The 17,556-nt window shown below is 37.9% G+C and overlaps 1 long non-coding RNA gene across 1 annotated transcript; it reads left to right on the forward strand.

Annotated features, from left to right (window-relative positions):
* The first annotated feature begins 5,962 nt into the window (after positions 1–5,962).
* LOC139458100 (uncharacterized) lies at positions 5,963–15,346 on the forward strand. The gene is made up of 3 exons (XR_011652647.1): positions 5,963–6,047; positions 6,306–6,387; positions 15,291–15,346. It is a non-coding gene; the product is annotated as an uncharacterized lncRNA (long non-coding RNA).
* The last annotated feature ends 2,210 nt before the right edge of the window (positions 15,347–17,556 follow it).

Here is a 17,556-nt window from a genome sequence, read left to right on the forward strand (position 1 = left end):
ACAAGTAAGCAACCCAATCCAAAGAGGCTCCCCACTGATACAAGAAAGGAACCCACTCAAACGAGGCTCCCCACTGATATAAGTAAGCAACCCACGCTAAAGAGGCTCCCCAATGATACAAGTAAGCAACCATCTCCAAAGAGGCTCACCACTGATATAAGTAAACAACCCACTTAAAAGAGGCTCCCCATTAATACAAGTAAGCAAACCAGTCCAAAGAGGCTCCCCACTAATACAAGTAAGCGTAGGAGCCAAATAGAGGCTTCCCAGTGATATAAATAAGTAGCCCACTCAAAAGAGATTTCCCAGAGATAAAAGTAAGGAGCCCACTCCAAAGAGCCTCCCCACTAATACAAGTAAGCAATCCACTCCAAAGAAGATCCCCACTAATACAAGTAAGCAACACACTCCAAAGAGGCTTCCCAGTGATATAAGTAAGCAACCCAATCCAAAGAGGCTCCCCACTGATACAAGAAAGTAACCCACTCCAAAGAGGATCCCCACTAAGAAAAGTAAGCAACACACTCCCAAGAGGCTTCCCAGTGATATAAGTAAGCAACCCACTCCAAAGAGGCTCAACACTAATACAAGTAAGCAACCCACTCCAAAGAGGTTCCGCACTAATACAAGTAAGCAACCAACTCCAAAGAGGCTCCCCACTGATATAAGTAAGCAACCCACTCCAAAGAAACTCCCTACTGATATAAGTAAGCAATCCACTCCAAAGAGGGTGCCCACTGAATCAAGTAAGCAACCCACTCCAAAGAGGCTCCCAACTGATGCAAGTAAGCAACCCACTCCAAAATGGTTCCCAACTAATACAAGTAAGGAACACACTCAAAAGAGTCTCCTCACTGATACAAGTAAGTAACCCACTCCAAAGAAACTCCCTACTGATATAAGTAAGCAATCCACCAAAAAAGAGGGTGCCCACTGAATCAAATAAGCAATTACAGCAAAAAAAGTGTAGGTTTCCGTCTTCCGGAAACCTTCCGGAAACCTTCCGGATACCTTCCCATTTTGGATCCGACCCGGATACCTTCCGGAAACCTTCCGGAAACCTTCCAAAAAAAATGTCAAAATTTGGGGGGTGCATTTTGTTCACTTAAGTGTGAAACACATAAAAAAATTAACTTGAAAATACCAAGCAATTTGAAGGTTGTTGAAGGCATCTGGAAGGTTTCCAGAAGGTTTCGGGAAGGTATCCGGATGCAAATTTTCTTCATGACTTGCTTCTGGTAAATAATGTTAGCCTGTGCATTACAGATACCTGTTGTAATATTCTGTGTTATTTTAATGGTAAATATCCTCCTAAAACATTTTTGGAGAAGAAAATTGTTCAATTTCATATTTTGTCCTTTTTGGATGTTAATGGTATTTAATGAACAAACATCAGTTCTTGTATAATGATATCCTTAAATTTCATGTCCAGACTTCCACTTTGTACTGAGAAAAAGAAAAAGTCATTGACAATGTGCTCACTTGGGCCTTTGGTCCTAGTGAGATGATAATAAGACTATTTGTAACGGTACATGTACTTGTTATATCCAAAATACTAACTTCATTGACATTTGCCTCACCCTAGTTTTATGGTACTACAGTAAGCTCTTCCTAAGTTACTGTGAATTATTTTATTAAAAGGGATTGACAGTTAATTTGACACTGGAGTTGTAACCACTGCACATATATGTGTATTCAAATAATATAACAACGATGTGCTTAATACTTCACAAATATCTCCAGAAATAGGCATTTTAGTTATAATTGCAGAAATACTTTATGAATGACCCCTTCACTGTTGCCTTGATCTTACACTTCAACCCCTCATGAGTTATCACTTTTGAGTGTGAATTTGACCTTCAATATCAGTGATAAATATTTCAAAAACATTTCAAAGAGCTATCCAGCACATAAACCAAATATGCAGTCCTTTGGTAGAATTCAACATATCATTGACCAAAATATGGAAGTAATGTAACCAGTATATGTATAAGAGTTACTAAGACTTCTGTAGAAAAGGCAATTTAAGGGAAAATGTAGTATATATAGATCACACACGACCACAACTTCGACCCCTGCCCAAAGGAAGAGTTAGACCACAAACAAACTTTTTGTCTGGTTGTGACTTTAACCTTTGACATAACAGATCAATGTGTCATCAGACGTTTTCAGAGCAAAGGAAACATGTGTTATTTATCTTGAGATGCCCAAGCAATGCATGGTTTCATAAGATAAGTGTGGCTATTAAACTGAGGCAAAATCATGAAACATTCCCATTTACACAGCTGGCAAATGAAACATAAGCAACGATCAAATTATCAATTTCTTTTATTCATATGCCTATAGTATATCGCACATTGAACAGTGTTCACATGATGGTTCCTGATGCAGTTTGCAATTTCATCCTATTCTTCAATACTCATAACAGAGTGTGATAACTGTTTGCTTGACAGTACCTACGGATTATGTTCACCAGTTCAGATAACTTACTTTCCCTCAATCCTCCTTTTCTTTCTATATTGCCATGGATGAACAGGAACCAGGATGAGGGGATACCAGTTAGACTCTATCTCTGCTGCATTGTGTTAGTAGAATTGTGAACTTTCCATTTGGTGTTTGGGTCCACATTTAAAGACAATAAGTCCCATTTATCATTCCTTTCAAGTGTTTACAAGAATTTCCTGAATGTCCTGGAAGAATTCCACTCCAGCTTGGCATTGGTTGGTCTTCTCACATAGGCCAGACCAGCCTTTGTGTGTCCCAGTACCATTTGGCATACAATTTCTCGGTCGTTCTCCATTGAAATAACAGGACCCTCATCATCGCTGTCTGCAAATCACCTCTGATATCTGAAGGGGTGCAGCCTCTGTTTAGGACTCCCTTGTCTGGTCCTTCCAGACTGTCAACCTGGAGTACTCATCCAGGGATCTCAAGCAGGACTTCAGTTTCTGCAGCATTATGTAAAAAGATTTTAGCAATCAAAAAGAATTGTTGCCACATGTACTTACAGATAGAAGGCAGCAAAATCACTTAAGTTGTCATATGTGAGTCTTGTTATATGCTAAACATTTAAGATAATCACATCTCAAATCTCAACCAGACAAACCAGTGACTAATGTTATGAACTCGGTCCAGACAAACCGATGATAACTATTATGGACAATATCCCACATCACTGTGGTATGATTACATGTGATCAATGAGCCTACTCAATCAAAACCTTATCTATTAATTAGGCTTGGAATGCTGGGAATCTTTTTAAGAGATGTCATTTAGTGATTGTTTCAACTCATCAACATGGAAAAATATATATTCACAATCCTTGTCATATAGCCAAGCTATTGCTGGATGCAGTGTTAAATAAATGATTTGGCTTTAACACTGCTTTGAACAGTATTCCAGATATATCACCGCATGTTAGTTTGATGTGGGAAGAAAGTCCTAAGTGATGCAGGTCTTTGATGAATCCCATGAGTATGTGTATAATGCTGACAAACCTAGCAACATAATCGAGGAGAACCAGGATTTGAACCCATGACTATAGGTTTCTGCTAAGCCCAAGAGATGCAACTCTGCAGAGAAAATTGTAGTGCCTTAGATAATAGGACATCCGTGCCTACAGCGATAAGGAGCAAACTGAAGACATATTTGCAAAATAACCATATGAACCAAACAGAATAATTTCAAAATATTTACCACTCACTGTTGCTCTTCTATGGTCTTTCTTTGCATTGATGCTGCACGGATGACTGTCTCTTTTATTCATCCGGACATTCTACAAACATAAGTAGCATTCACATCACAGAAATGTCCAAACTGTACATGTTGTACATTTGATTCAAATTAAAAGACCCCGGTTGTGATTCCGACTTAGAACTACCCTAATCATAATAATTCATGTCAAACATTCAGAGATGACATTTATCCCCATATTTAACAAATGTTAAAACAATATTTTGACAACAAAGTCAGGGTCATTCAACACATACATTACATAGGAAATAACTTGTTCGACAATGCAGAGAGATCCTCACCGAGGTGAATATCATTCCATGAATTATTGCCACATTTTCTTGAAATGCAGATTAATGCAATGCAGTATTTACTTTTATTTCTAGGCTATTTGTTTGGCTTTTCCATGGCACTGTTTTGACAGAGATCTAACCTTGATATGACACTTTGTTCAGAACTGATATAAATAAGAGAATACTTTATTATTCCAGAGAAAATTTGGTTTACATTGTAAAAGCACAGAGAAACAAGTATAAGATTCATGATTTAAGTTGAATACACTCGACCCGTGAAGATTCCGGGATAGACTAGGTCTTCAGCAACCCATGCTTGCCGTAAAAGGCCATTATGCTTGTCGTAAAAGGCGACTAACGGGATCGGGTGGTCAGACTCTCTGACTAGGTTGATGCATGTCATTGATCTAAATTCCGTGGCTCGATGCCCATGATATGAATCACTGGGTTGTCTGGTCCAGACTCGATTATTTACAGACCGCCGTCATATAGCTGAGTGCGGCGTTAAACAACAAACCAACCTAAATACACTCATACATACACACACAAACACAACATCCAAACACCAGGGTTAGAAATTGGCACTAGTCATTTTGACATTTTAAAGGTTTTGCTATATGCTATCATTTTAGGACTAGTGGACTGAAAGTGTTAGTTTCTACCGCTGCAAACACTAATCAACTAATGAATTGAGTGGTCAGACTAGGTTGTCATCGTACTCTGAGGGCATGGATCTTTGCTGAAAATAACAATCACTAGATTGCCTGGTCCATGTTCAATTATTTACAGGCTGCCATTATAGAGCTGGACTATTGTGAGTGTGGTGTTACACATTACATTGAAATATACCATGATGAATACATGTAGTTTGTATTTATCACAAACAAAAATACTCACTCAATACTTGGTATCCACCCTGAGGATGTCTGTGAACCTGCCCACAAACCCTGAACATGCTGAAACAGAAAACAACTAACTTGTCTTTATCCTTTCAATGTTTCAGTGTGAATTTGTTAAAGATTGATAAGCTGTCATTATTCATTGTAATCCATATCTCACTTTCAGGTGGTTCAGGTGGCAACACATGATTGGAATTGAATGCCACGTTTTGTTTGACATGCACTTTGCCAGATTTATACCCTTGGTAACTAACCCTCATCATCAAATCCCAGCGTTATGTTGAGAATAAGGACACGACCCTTAAAAGTCCTGCACCTGTAGCTCTTATGCAATCCCAAATAGAAAAACCATGTCACAACAAACACTTGATCATATTAATAACAAAGGGTTTCCGAAAACAACAAAACTAAAAGGCCCTTGACGTTTACAGTAGTAACATGGAGATCAGGAAAATATCTAAATCAATCCATTCCATAAGATCTCTGTATAGAAATCATGGAACATTATGTCTCGAAGCCCTGCTACGTACCTGGCATCTGCAAGCTGCTCTTCCTTCCTTCGGCTGTCAATCGTGTTTTCGAAATACTTGACGTCCTCGTTGTGGATGGCTCAGGTGGATTTCGACCGGGATTTCCGAGTTAGAGGTGATTGAGAACAATGTATCGATACACGAGGTAAGCATATCGCAATCAAGCATCACGGTGTACATCGATTACACGAGGTTTGAGTGTTTGTTTACATTTGTGTTCCAAAATGGCACCCTCGGCCATACAGGGAATTATGGGTAGACTTGCTTGTCCCGGAATAACACGAGTTGGTCACGAATGACGAGCGGTCATTTCTGCAGCAGTTACGGAAAGAGACGAGGTTGGCCGATTACTGTTCATACAGGCCATATTGGGAGCCGCGGGGATTTCGACGGTGTGTATTAGGAAGTATACCTATGTGGTGTATGGAATATGCGTTTGCCTACCATGCCAGGCAGTGTGACAAGGGATATCCCAGCGGATGTAATATTCCTACAGCAGAAATTCTTCACAACCTCGATTGCAGGGAGCTGAAGATGTAACATATTCAGACAGAGACCATAATACATAGACTGTTATATGGTCTCTGATTCAGGTAAGGAATATGTTAATAATATTGATCACGTATTAAAGTTATTTATCTTCTGTAAGCCACTTATTCTGTTTTATATATGTTAGTAAATGTGTGATTTAATTTTTGTAGGATAAGCAATCTACCTAACTTATGTTAATCCTTGCTAATGTATATGATGTAGAAATATGTTTGCTTATTTATATTCCTTTATCTAGATACTCTATAGTGACTCATTTTTTTAGTTCATGCCGTACTAACTAAACTTTACTACTTTTGCAGGTGTGAATAATCAAGAACAAATTAAATGACAGGAGTTTTGCAACAGTGAACATTGTGAAGTGGAAGATAAGACATTTGAAAGGTATGGATATTTTCACTTGAACTTGTTGAAGAATACCGTGATGACAACTTTATCATGTTGGGAATTTTGTTTTTTGTTTACAGCGTAAAACCATACCCACTCATTTGGGGATTCCGGGTTGGAATTGGTCCCCATCAACCTATGCTAGTTGTAAGAGAGGGTTATACTATAAAGGGAAATAGTACCTCGCCTACTATTGCCTGGTGAAAACAGCACCTTGTTATTTTTTTTTTACCTTGGGTCTGAATATGCCCGAATACATGAAATTAAACTTGCATGGTCACTTGTAAACACAAATAACTGAGAAATGTTCAAAAAGGTATACATTAAAAACTAGCATCTACTTGCCGACTCTGATTTGGAGATGCAACTAAACTTATTGTGAAAATATAATATGCTTTGATTTCTTTGAAGTAAAATAAATGCAATTAAACTTGCAAACACAAATAATTGTTAAATGTTAGTCACCTTAAAATAGTTTACATTAGAAATTAGCCTCTGCTCAAATTTACTCATGATTCTGATTGGGAGGTGCAACTAAACTTATCATTGAAAGATCACATGCTTTGAAGTTTTAAATAGCTTTACTCAGATTAGCTCAATGTCAAGCTGAACCTGAGTCTGGCGAAAATGTCAAGAAACTGGACAACAGGTATACTATATATGTCATATTTATTTTAGTAAGTAGGAAATAAATAGTAATTTTATAGAAATTTCATTTATATATATTTCGGCCAGGAATCAACATGTCTCTCCAGATAACAGACAACAATTAGTAGCCTTTTTTGCCAAATCAAGGTGCTGTTTAGAAATCAGTGACATTTTGCTGAGGTGCCGTTTTAGCCTCACCCATAAGAGATAACCTAATAGATCAGGTGATCAGGCTCAGTGACTTGGTTCATGGCATCTGACAGTGACCATCTAACAGTGACAAGACAAGGATTAGAGTAGCTTCCCTTTGACAAAGAGCAGTTACTCTAGCAGACAGACCGATGGATTGCCGCGAAAGGCAATTGAAAACAATTGTTGTTTTACGCATATGTTGCTTCGCCACTGTATAAGAAAGAGATTTCAGTTGGAACTATATAGGCTACTGTCACTGTCCGACTGACACATCGCTTACCCTGTGACGTGATAAATATTAATGCGCGCATTACAGGAAATTTTGCAATGTTTCGGTATTGTTTGTGAGAGAGGGAAAGCGATTTTGAAGCACAGAATTAAAGAATGACATTATATGATAAAGAGGTTATCACGCTTGTGTGTTTGGGGATGGTAAATATCCTGTATTAGGAATAAACACTATGTATTTAGCTCGCCAAGGCTCGCTAAATACAATGTTTATTCCTAATGCAGGATATTTACCATCCCCAAACACACTCGCGTGATAACCTCTATGTATTCTGTTGCCTGGCACACTGGCAAAACAATGCATTGTGATGTCAGGGGTCATTGGATGTGCATATATATGCTCTTTTCAGTGGTCTATCGTCTCCACACACTATGTTGTTGCATGAGTTTAAATTATTTGTTTACTAAATATTGTTTTAAACATTTATATGTGAACTGGATGGGTAAACAAGCAAAAACTTATTTGAATACCGCTCCAGAATTAGAATACAATATGATATGACAAAAGTACAGTCAAGGAATACAATTATATACATGTTCTTATTATAGAAACTACGTTGTCGGCGCTGTCAGGTCGCATTTTAAGTAGTAATAGTGTACTGCAATATACGGCAAGGAATAGTATTATAAATTTAAGATGCTATGTACAATCACAAAACCTATTGGATAGCTGAATGTAGTCTTCTACTGATTTAAGAATTTCTAAGTTTATTTTTGACGTCCTTTCAGGATTACCTAATAGAATTGAATTTAGATCATATCCCTTAACATGATAGTACATATTCTGTTTTAAATCATTGTAATTTGGACATATGAGAAAGAAGTGAAGTGCATCTTCAGTGTGATGGCCACAGCTACATGCAGGATTATCTTATAAATATTGCCTGCGGATGCACATTTTATAACAAGTGCTTGTTTATTTTCTATATACTTTTATTTCATTTTTCACTTATTACAGTGGTTAAAATGATTATAAATATAAATTGAAACTAATAATGTGCAATAAGCGGGTTATAGCTGAAAAGACACCTTAGCAAAACAGCACTGACTGGCGAAATACTCGCCGAAAGCGAAAACGGCGATTATTACTTAACGAAAATGACACCTTATTTTTTTTTTTACCTTGGTAAAATAAATGAAATTAAACTAGGATTGATAACTTGCAAAGACCAATACTTGTGAAACGTTAAAACAAGTTTACAATAGAAATTAGCCTCTACTCCAACTTATCCTATACCCGACTCAATTTATTGTGATAACATGCTTTGAAGTAAAATATATGGAATTAAACACACATCGTCTCATACAAACACAAATGCATGTAGTTGTTAAACGTTGAAACAAGTTTACCTTCGAAATTAGTCCCCTACTCCAATTTACTCACCGACTCTGATTGGCAGACACAGCTCACTTGTTGTGAATGTATTTTTCACTTTAAAGTTTAAAGTACTCAATGTCAAGCTGAAACTGTATTTAAGAATCCTAACATGGTGCAATTTTTCACAATGGCCTTTCGATGTGTCATTTGAACATGTTGAAAGGCTTTACAAGGGATATTTGTAACCCAATACTTTCCGTAACGGGCGACAATGCTCGTCTAAAGAGTTGACTAACGCCATCAGGTGGCGATCAGGCTCGGTGACTTGGTTGATGCATGTCATTGATCCCAATTGTGTGGGTCGATGCCCATGATGTCAATCACTGGACTGTCTGGTCCAGACTCGATTATTTACATATAGCAGGAATATTGCTTGAGTGCGGCATAAAACAGCAAACCAAATCATAAGTGTGGGATGAATGATTTTGAAATTAGCAAGTTTAATGTGACCTTCAATCACTACAACCTGATCTGAGTCTTGAAAAGGTATGACTTTGATTCAGTGAAAATTTGCATCGTGATAGTTTCAACTGTAGATACAGTTAATCTGTTTTTTGTAAGGGTTTCTGTTTATTCAATATATATGTTGTTCAAATAAGCTTTGCCTCTTCACCAACCCTATTCCTCTTTTGGAATAAATAGTGTCTAATAATTCAAACACCATCACCATCATCATAGTGAACACAACAAAGAAATGCACATCAAAAACGTCATTATTATTATTTCTGATCTCTGATAAATTAGAAAAAAACTGTTATCCAGCAAGATACATTTCCTTGGTCCCAAGAAGCATGTTACATAGTAAACTGACTCGATAATTGAATAGCAGTTGCAAAGGCACAACTGACTAAGCCGTCACTACTCAATTAAGTAATTAACACTTACTTACTTACTTACTTTGGAGATTTAACGTGCGCTTTCCGACTGATGCGTATTTCGCACACGGGCCCGGCCAGGCCATTTAATGTGTTTCCGAAAGGGGCGAGGGTGGTCTGTGCAACCCAAGAGGGGGCTTTAGGGGTTGCTTATATAGAATTTGGGAATTTTGAGATTTGGAATAGATGCTGATGGGGTTGGGGAGGAGAACTAAGGGAGCTGGGTATGGTGGATGATTGTTTGTTTATGTGATTTTGATTTGGTAGGTTATTATGGTTTTAGATGCGTTTTATTAGTTCCGTTTTTATTAAGAATACGCCTAAGGCCTTGAAGTTTTCTAGTTTATTTTGTGGGTTTAGTATTGCTTCTAGAGTGAGAGCCTTGTTTAGATTGAGGGTGGTTTGTAATGCGGTTCGATGTGTTAGGTAGTGTGTGCAGTGGATGAGTGCGTGTTCTGGGGTTTCTGGTTGTTTGCAGTGTGGGCAGTTACCTGTAGTGTGTTTTTTAAATTTTTTTAGGTGGTTATTTAGGTTGGTGTGTCCTGTTTGGAGTTTAGTGATTACTCTGTCGATTTTTTTTGATGGATGGAGAATTTTTGGTTTGGTTAGTGGTTTGCTGAGCACTCTTTTGATTTTGCTATTTGAGTTTAGATATAGGTTATGCCATTTTTTTGTGATTTTTTGTTTGTTTACACTTTTAATTTCTGATTTTGAGATGGGTAAGTTTAAGCTTATTTCTGGGATTTTAAGGGATAGTTTAGCTGCTTTATCGGCGTTTTCATTACCGTATATTCCTACGTGGGCGGGTATCCACAAGAAGGTTATTTGTTTGCCTGCTTTTGTTAGGTCGTTGGAGCTTTTAAGTATTTGATTTATTAATTTAGGTCGGTTTTTGGTATTTTTGTTTTGGAGGGCTTGTAGTCCACTTAGGGAGTCAGTAAGTATTAGGATTTTTTGGTTGTTTTTGGATTCTTGATTGTGGAGGGCTGAGGCCATGCCCATTAGTTCGGCCGTGAATATTGATTGGTTATTTGGGAGTCGGAAGGATTGTGTGGTTTTAGTTGGTTGTGTGGTATGGACTCCGAAACCCGTGTGTTTGGAGGTCGGATCTGAGGATCCGTCCGTGTAAATGTGACACCAATTTGGCCAATTTTTGTGTATGTATGCTAGTGTGGTAGTTTTAGCTATGTTTGGGTCGGTTTGTTTATTTATTTGGCTAGCTAGTGTTGTGTCTATTTTGGGTATTTTAAGTTTAGGGGTGAAGATATTTGATTGTTTGCAGTTTTGTTTAAGATTTTTAATTTGGTGTTCATTTAGGTAGTTTGTTATTCTTTGGGATATTGGGGTAAGTAAGGGGTGTTTACGAGCTAGAGCTTGGTTTTTAGGGCTGATGTTTTGGTTTATTAAGTTTTGGATGAGAGGGTTTGATTGGGACGCGGCCCAGAAATTTAAGCTTAGCTGTTCCCTGCGTAGACTTAGTGGCATTTCTCCTGTTAAGGCCTGAAGTGAGGTGTAGGAGGTGCCATGTTGGGTGCGTGTAATGAGTTTGAGAGCCTGATATTGTATTGAGTCAAGTTTTTTGGATAGAGAGTTGTTTAGGGTGTTGTATATGGCGCAGCCGTAGTCTAGTTTTGATCTAATTAGGGATATGTAGAGAGAGAGGAGAGTATCTTTGGAGGCTCCCCAGTTAGAGCCAGTTAGGCATCTTAGGGTGTTTAGGTCTTTACTGCATTTAGTTGTTAGGTTTTGGATGTGAGCATCCCAGGTGAGATGTTCATCGAAAATAAGTCCTAAGAATTTGGTTTGTTTTTGAAATTTGATTGTTTGGTTGTTTAGCTGGAGGATTGGGGAGGCGGGTTTCATGTTTTTATGTTTGAATACTATTCCTGTTGTTTTTTCTGAGTTAAGGGAGAAGCCCCATTTGTCAGCCCATTGTTGTATTTTATTAAGAGATTTTTGGAGTAGATTTGTGGCCATTTTCATGCTTTTAGTGCGGATCCAGATGGCTCCATCATCCGCGAATTTTGATGTGTTTACTTTAGGGGATAGACCCTCGAATAGATCGTTTATCATTATATTGAAGAGGGTGGGGCTGAGGATACTGCCCTGTGGAGTGCCATTTTCTAGGGGACATTGGTCCGATAGAGTTTGGTCTATACACACGGTTATTTTACGATTGTTTAGGAAGTCCTGGATGTAGTTTATTATCTGACCTTTGAGTCCTATTTTTTTAAGTTTTTGTATTAGCCCATCGTGCCATACCATGTCGAAAGCTTTAGAGAAGTCTAAGAAGATGCCTGTGGTATATTGTTTATTTAGTTGTCCTGTCTTAATATCTTGTTCTAGTCGGGCGAGGTTATCTAGGGTTGAGCGGCCAGGAGTGAAACCGCTTTGATCTGGGTTTATGGTGTTATTTTGGGTTAAGTAATGTTGTAATCTATTTTTAGCCATTGATTCCATTACTTTACATAAGTTTGAAGTTAGGGATATTGGTCTATATGAGTTAGCTTGATTAGCTGGTTTATTAGGTTTAGGGATTGGTATGACTAGGGCCTGTTTCCAGGGTGTAGGAACCTGTCCGTTTAGGTAGATGAGATTGTATATTTTGAGTAGTGCCTGGAGCAGTTTTAGGGGGAGTTTTTTAATTATTTGGTAAGAGGTTAGGTCTAATCCTGGGGCTGTGCCCTTTTTCCTGTTTTGGATTACGTAGAGGAGCTCCTCCATTGTGTAGGGTTGATTTATTTCTAGATTGTTATTGTTTGGTTCTTTTGTGGGTTTGTTTTCTGTTTTAAGTTTATCTTGGAATTTTTGGCTGAAGTTGCTGTTACTGCTAACGGCCGAAAAGTGGTTGGCGAGATTATTTGCTTTTTGGGCGGGGTTGGTTGAGTTGTTAATGTTAGGGGTTTTTTTATGTCGTTTTAAGCCTCTAATGGCGTGGATTTTGCGCCAGACCGTTCTGGCATCTGTACGGTTATTTATACCTTCGCAGAATTTTTTCCAGTCTCTACTTTTGGCTATTTGGACTAGTTTTTGAACCTGGTGGTTTAGTTCGTGGGCTATGTTTAAATATTTGTAGTCGCGTTTTGCTTTATTGAAGGCTGATTTACGTTTTCGTCTAGTCTGTTCTATTTCCTCATTCCACCATGGTACCGTCGGTTTGCCTGTCTTAGATACTTTGAAGGGGATGGAGGTTTTGGCTGCGTTTATTATATAGTCTGTTAGGTTTTTACAATAGGTTTCTGGATCATTATTTTCTATTTCGTTTAAGTTAGCTTCGTTGCAGATATCTTGGAATTGGTCCCAGTTAGCTTTGTTGTAATGGAATTTTGGTTCTTGGTTTTCTGTTTGGATTGGTACGTTTGTATTTCCTATGGTTATGTTTATGGGGAAGTGGTCGCTACCTAGCGGGACGTCGTGCACTTCCCATTGAGTGCTTTGGGCTAGATCTGCGGTGCATATGGTTAGGTCGATAGCCGACATTTTTTGGTTTATCTTGTCGTACCTCGTGGGTTGGTTGCTATTAAGGAGTACTAGGTCGTTTGTTTCTATCCATTCGGAGATTAATTTGCCATGAGTATCTATTTTATCATCTATGCTCCATGTAGGATGGTGAGCGTTAAAGTCTCCTAGGAATATAGTAGATTTATCGCTTATTTTGAGTAGTTTGTTTAGATCCTCAGGTTGGACTTTTTGTTCCGCCCAGTGGTAAATATTTATGATGTTTATGTTTCGGTTATTTAATGTGATTTTAATGCCGTTGGCTTCTAGGTTTGGCGTGTCTATTTTTATTTCTTCGTAATTTATATCTTCCCTGATAAATATGATTAGTCCTCCTGCGGCTCTTCTTGTTTTCGGTTTAGCTCTGTCAGTTCTAACTGAGTTGTAGTTAGGTAGTGTGAATTTCGATTTTTTTTGAGAATTTGGTTTCCTGTATACAAGCAATGTGAGGGCCTTTATTTAGTTTAAATTTAGTTTTTAGTTCATGGCCGTGGGAGGTGAGTCCGTTGGCGTTCCACTGAAATTAACAGACAATTGCAAGTACTAATACCCACCCGACACTAATTGCCCTGTTAATCCCTAGTCCACAATGAGTTGACATTGAGTTCATTTTGCTAATTAGCTGTTTTTAGCGTAGCAAGGTAATAAACATCAAAGGTGGGGCAGGCTTTGATCATGTGTTCTGTAGAAGAGATGATGTCACTTGTTTTATGTTTATTTAAGATTAGCTACATCTCTTGATGCTACCAAGGCAGCCCTTGAGATTATCAGACAGTTTGGCTAGACACAAACTGATGTCTCCCTTATAGCACACTATGTGTCAGACACAGACTTTGACCACTCTGTGCAGATGCATATCAATGCATAAAGAACATTGGGTAGATGATTCAACAATGCCACACAAGTCAAAGTTGGGTTTCACTGTATTTAGAAACAGACAATGGATCCAAAACTTTATAACAGTAATTATGATTAATTTAAACTTTGCCAGGCCAATATTTTGGCAGATTTGCATGTTATTGTTAATCTTCATTTAGTTAATTTTCAAAACAGATAGGATGAATGATAAAATATGATAATGAGTCATGAATATTTGAATTCATATCAGAACAAACAGGGAGGGTCACCCCAAAATGTGAGAGTCTCTAGGGGAGACTTTTGACAAAACGGACAATAAAATATACAGTGCTTTGCATTTTCTTTCAGTGAGGGTTGTGTCAAAAATGAATGAGAACATACCGGTAATACATGACCGGCCCCTTTAATGTAATATACATAGTTTTTAGTTCATGGTTCAGGTTGTACTTTTCAGTTGAATTTCTTATCACTGTCTATGATGGACTACCAATTAACGGTAGATATTTAATATCCATAATAACTTAGATAAATGCTTCTACAGTCTCATCCTAATTTGTCAAAATTTGAATTTCAATATAGCTTCCATTAATGAATTAATGAATTTGGTGAGAATATCTATTGTCTGAATTCCTAATATACTTTCTTTTCTATTTGGTGTGCAAGGGTAGCCTAGTGGGTGAAACAGTCTCTGAAACCCGGGTTCAATTCACCACATGGGTACAATGTGTGAAGCCCATAGCTGGAATATTGCTAACAAGCTGCATGAAACTATACCAACTCACTCGCTCATTATGTTGTATTTTGAGATCACTTACATGACATGTGTTTTGATAATTATGAATAGTTGCATTTATGTATTTATGTATAAGAACCTATGTAACTTAGTTTTGCATAGTCTTGTTTACCCTTCCTTACATTTTGATGTAATGCAAACACTCAAGCAAAATTCAGGTGAACCTTGTGGGATTGTTTTTGAAGACTGCAAACACTTTTCTGTTTGCAATGGCTTATTTACATGTTCAAAGATTGGTTAAATATCAGTTGCAAGATAAATTGTCAATACCTCACTGTTTGAGAAAACAACTTTAAACATTTGTAAATTGATATGTGTGTTTCATAACTTTTGACTAACAAGTTTCTAAAGATGTTATGAAATGTTTCAGGTACCTGGATTTCACAATCTGACACCAGCTACATTTAAGAAGATCTTGCTCACACAATGAACAGTACTCCTGATAACAACCAACAGATTCACCTCAGAAAGTGATGATTCTGAATGAATAATGCCACTAATGTGACTGTAGGTGGTTTTATTATGACACTAATGAAGTCTGAATGAATTTATGCCAAAGCACTGTGACTATGTCCAGGTTATGTACACCGATGCTGACCATACAAATCTGAATGACTTTTGTGGTTTACTGCAGAAACATAATTGACTTTAGATATTCTTCTTCAATAAAATTCTTCTGAGATTTGACTAATTTGTTTATTTAGAAAATGGCATTGAAGCGTCTGTTCTGTAAGGCCTTGCAAACACCACTGGTTACTTTATGCTAGTTCCTCTTCTTGCTTGATCAAATTTCAATTTGTGATATGTACCAATGAAATGCCATATAATCAATAAATAAGATTTTTTTCCAAAAACATGATTTGTTTTGCTTCATTAGCATAAAGATATATAATACTGATCAGCCATAACATAGGTGCTGAACAAATATGAAATGTACTAATGCCCTGAATGTTTTCCTACTATAAATACTTAACAAAAGTTGTAGTTCCACCATAGTAGACAAATGACATTGATATTTTTTCTGTACTTTATTTAGGTGTTTTCTATGGATGCCATTAGTCTTATGCACCAATTTGGGACAATTGTATTCTGTTTTATATTCCCATGAAACTACACTGTCCCGATATAACAAGTACTGATACCGTTCCAAACTAATCTGTTAATCTCACCAGGGCCAAATGCCAAATCACATAGCCAATGACTTTCCATTTTTTTCTGAGTGAGAATGCTGTTTTGCCACTTTTAGCAATATTGCAACAATATCATGGTGGCGGACACCAGCAATAAGCTTCACACATTGGACCCATGTCGCAAAACAACTTGTGAACAATGCATGCCCACATATCTCAGTTTGAGGAGGATATTTACCATTAAAATAACACAGAATATTACAACAGGTACCTGTAACTTTTTCTTTTTCTCAGTACAAACTGGAAGTCTGGACATGAAATTTAAGGATATAAATATACAAGAACTGATGTTTGTTCATTAAATACCATTAACATCCAAAAAGGACAAAATATGAAATTGAACAATTTTCTTCTCCAAAAATGTTTTAGGAGGATATTTACCATTAAAATAACACAGAATATTACAACAGGTACCTGTAATGCACAGGCTAACATTATTTACCAGAAGCAAGTCATGAAGAAAATTTGCGTCCGGATACCTTCCGGAAACCTTCCCGAAACCTTCCAGATGCCTTCATTAACCTTCAAATTGCTTGGTATTTTCAAGTTAATTTTTTTATGTGTTTCACACTTAAGTGAACAAAATGCACCCCCCAAATTTTGACATTTTTTTTTGAAGGTTTCCGGGCTGGATCCAAAATGGGAAGGTATCCGGAAGGTTTCCGGAAGGTGATATAAGTAAGCAACCCACTCCAAAGAGGCTCCCCACTGATATAAGTAAGCAACCCACTCCAAAGAAACTCCCTACTCATATAAGTAAGCAATCCACTAAAAAAGAGGGTGCCCACTGAATCAAGTAAGCAACCCACTCCAAAGAGGCTCCCCACTGATGCAAGTAAGCAACCCACTCCAAAGAGGTTCCCGACTGATAGAAGTAAGCAACCCACTCCAAAGAGGCTTCCCACTGATAGAAGTAAGCAACCCACTCCAAAGAGGCTCGGCACTAATAGAAGTAAGCAATCCAGCCAAAAGAGGCTCCCCACTGTTATAAGTAAGCAACCCACTCCAAAGAGGCTCCCCACTGAAATAAGTAAGTAGCCCACTCCAAACAGGGTCCCCTCTAATACAAGAAAGTAGCCCACTCCAAAGAGTCTCCTCACTGATACAAGTAAGTAACCCACTCCAAAGAGTCTCCTCACTAATACAAGTATGCAACCCACTCCAAAGAGTCTCCCCATTGATACAAGTAAGCTACCCAATCCAAAGAGGTTCCCGACTGATGGAAGTAAGCAACCCACTCCAAAGAGGCTTCCCACTAATAGAAGTAAGCAACCCACTCCAAAGAGGCTCGGCACTAATAGAAGTAAGCAATCCAGCCAAAAGAGGCTCCCCACTGTTATAAGTAAGCAACCCACTCCAAAAGAGGCTCCCCACTGATACAAGTAAGCAACCCACTCCAAAGAGGCTTCCCACTGATAGAAGTAAGCAACCCTCTCCAAAGAGGCT

This window comes from Haliotis cracherodii, unplaced genomic scaffold (genome assembly GCF_022045235.1).
Source record: "Haliotis cracherodii isolate W230 unplaced genomic scaffold, xgHalCrac1.p SCAF_12, whole genome shotgun sequence".
In the NCBI taxonomy this organism is placed as follows: Eukaryota; Metazoa; Mollusca; class Gastropoda; order Lepetellida; family Haliotidae; genus Haliotis; species Haliotis cracherodii.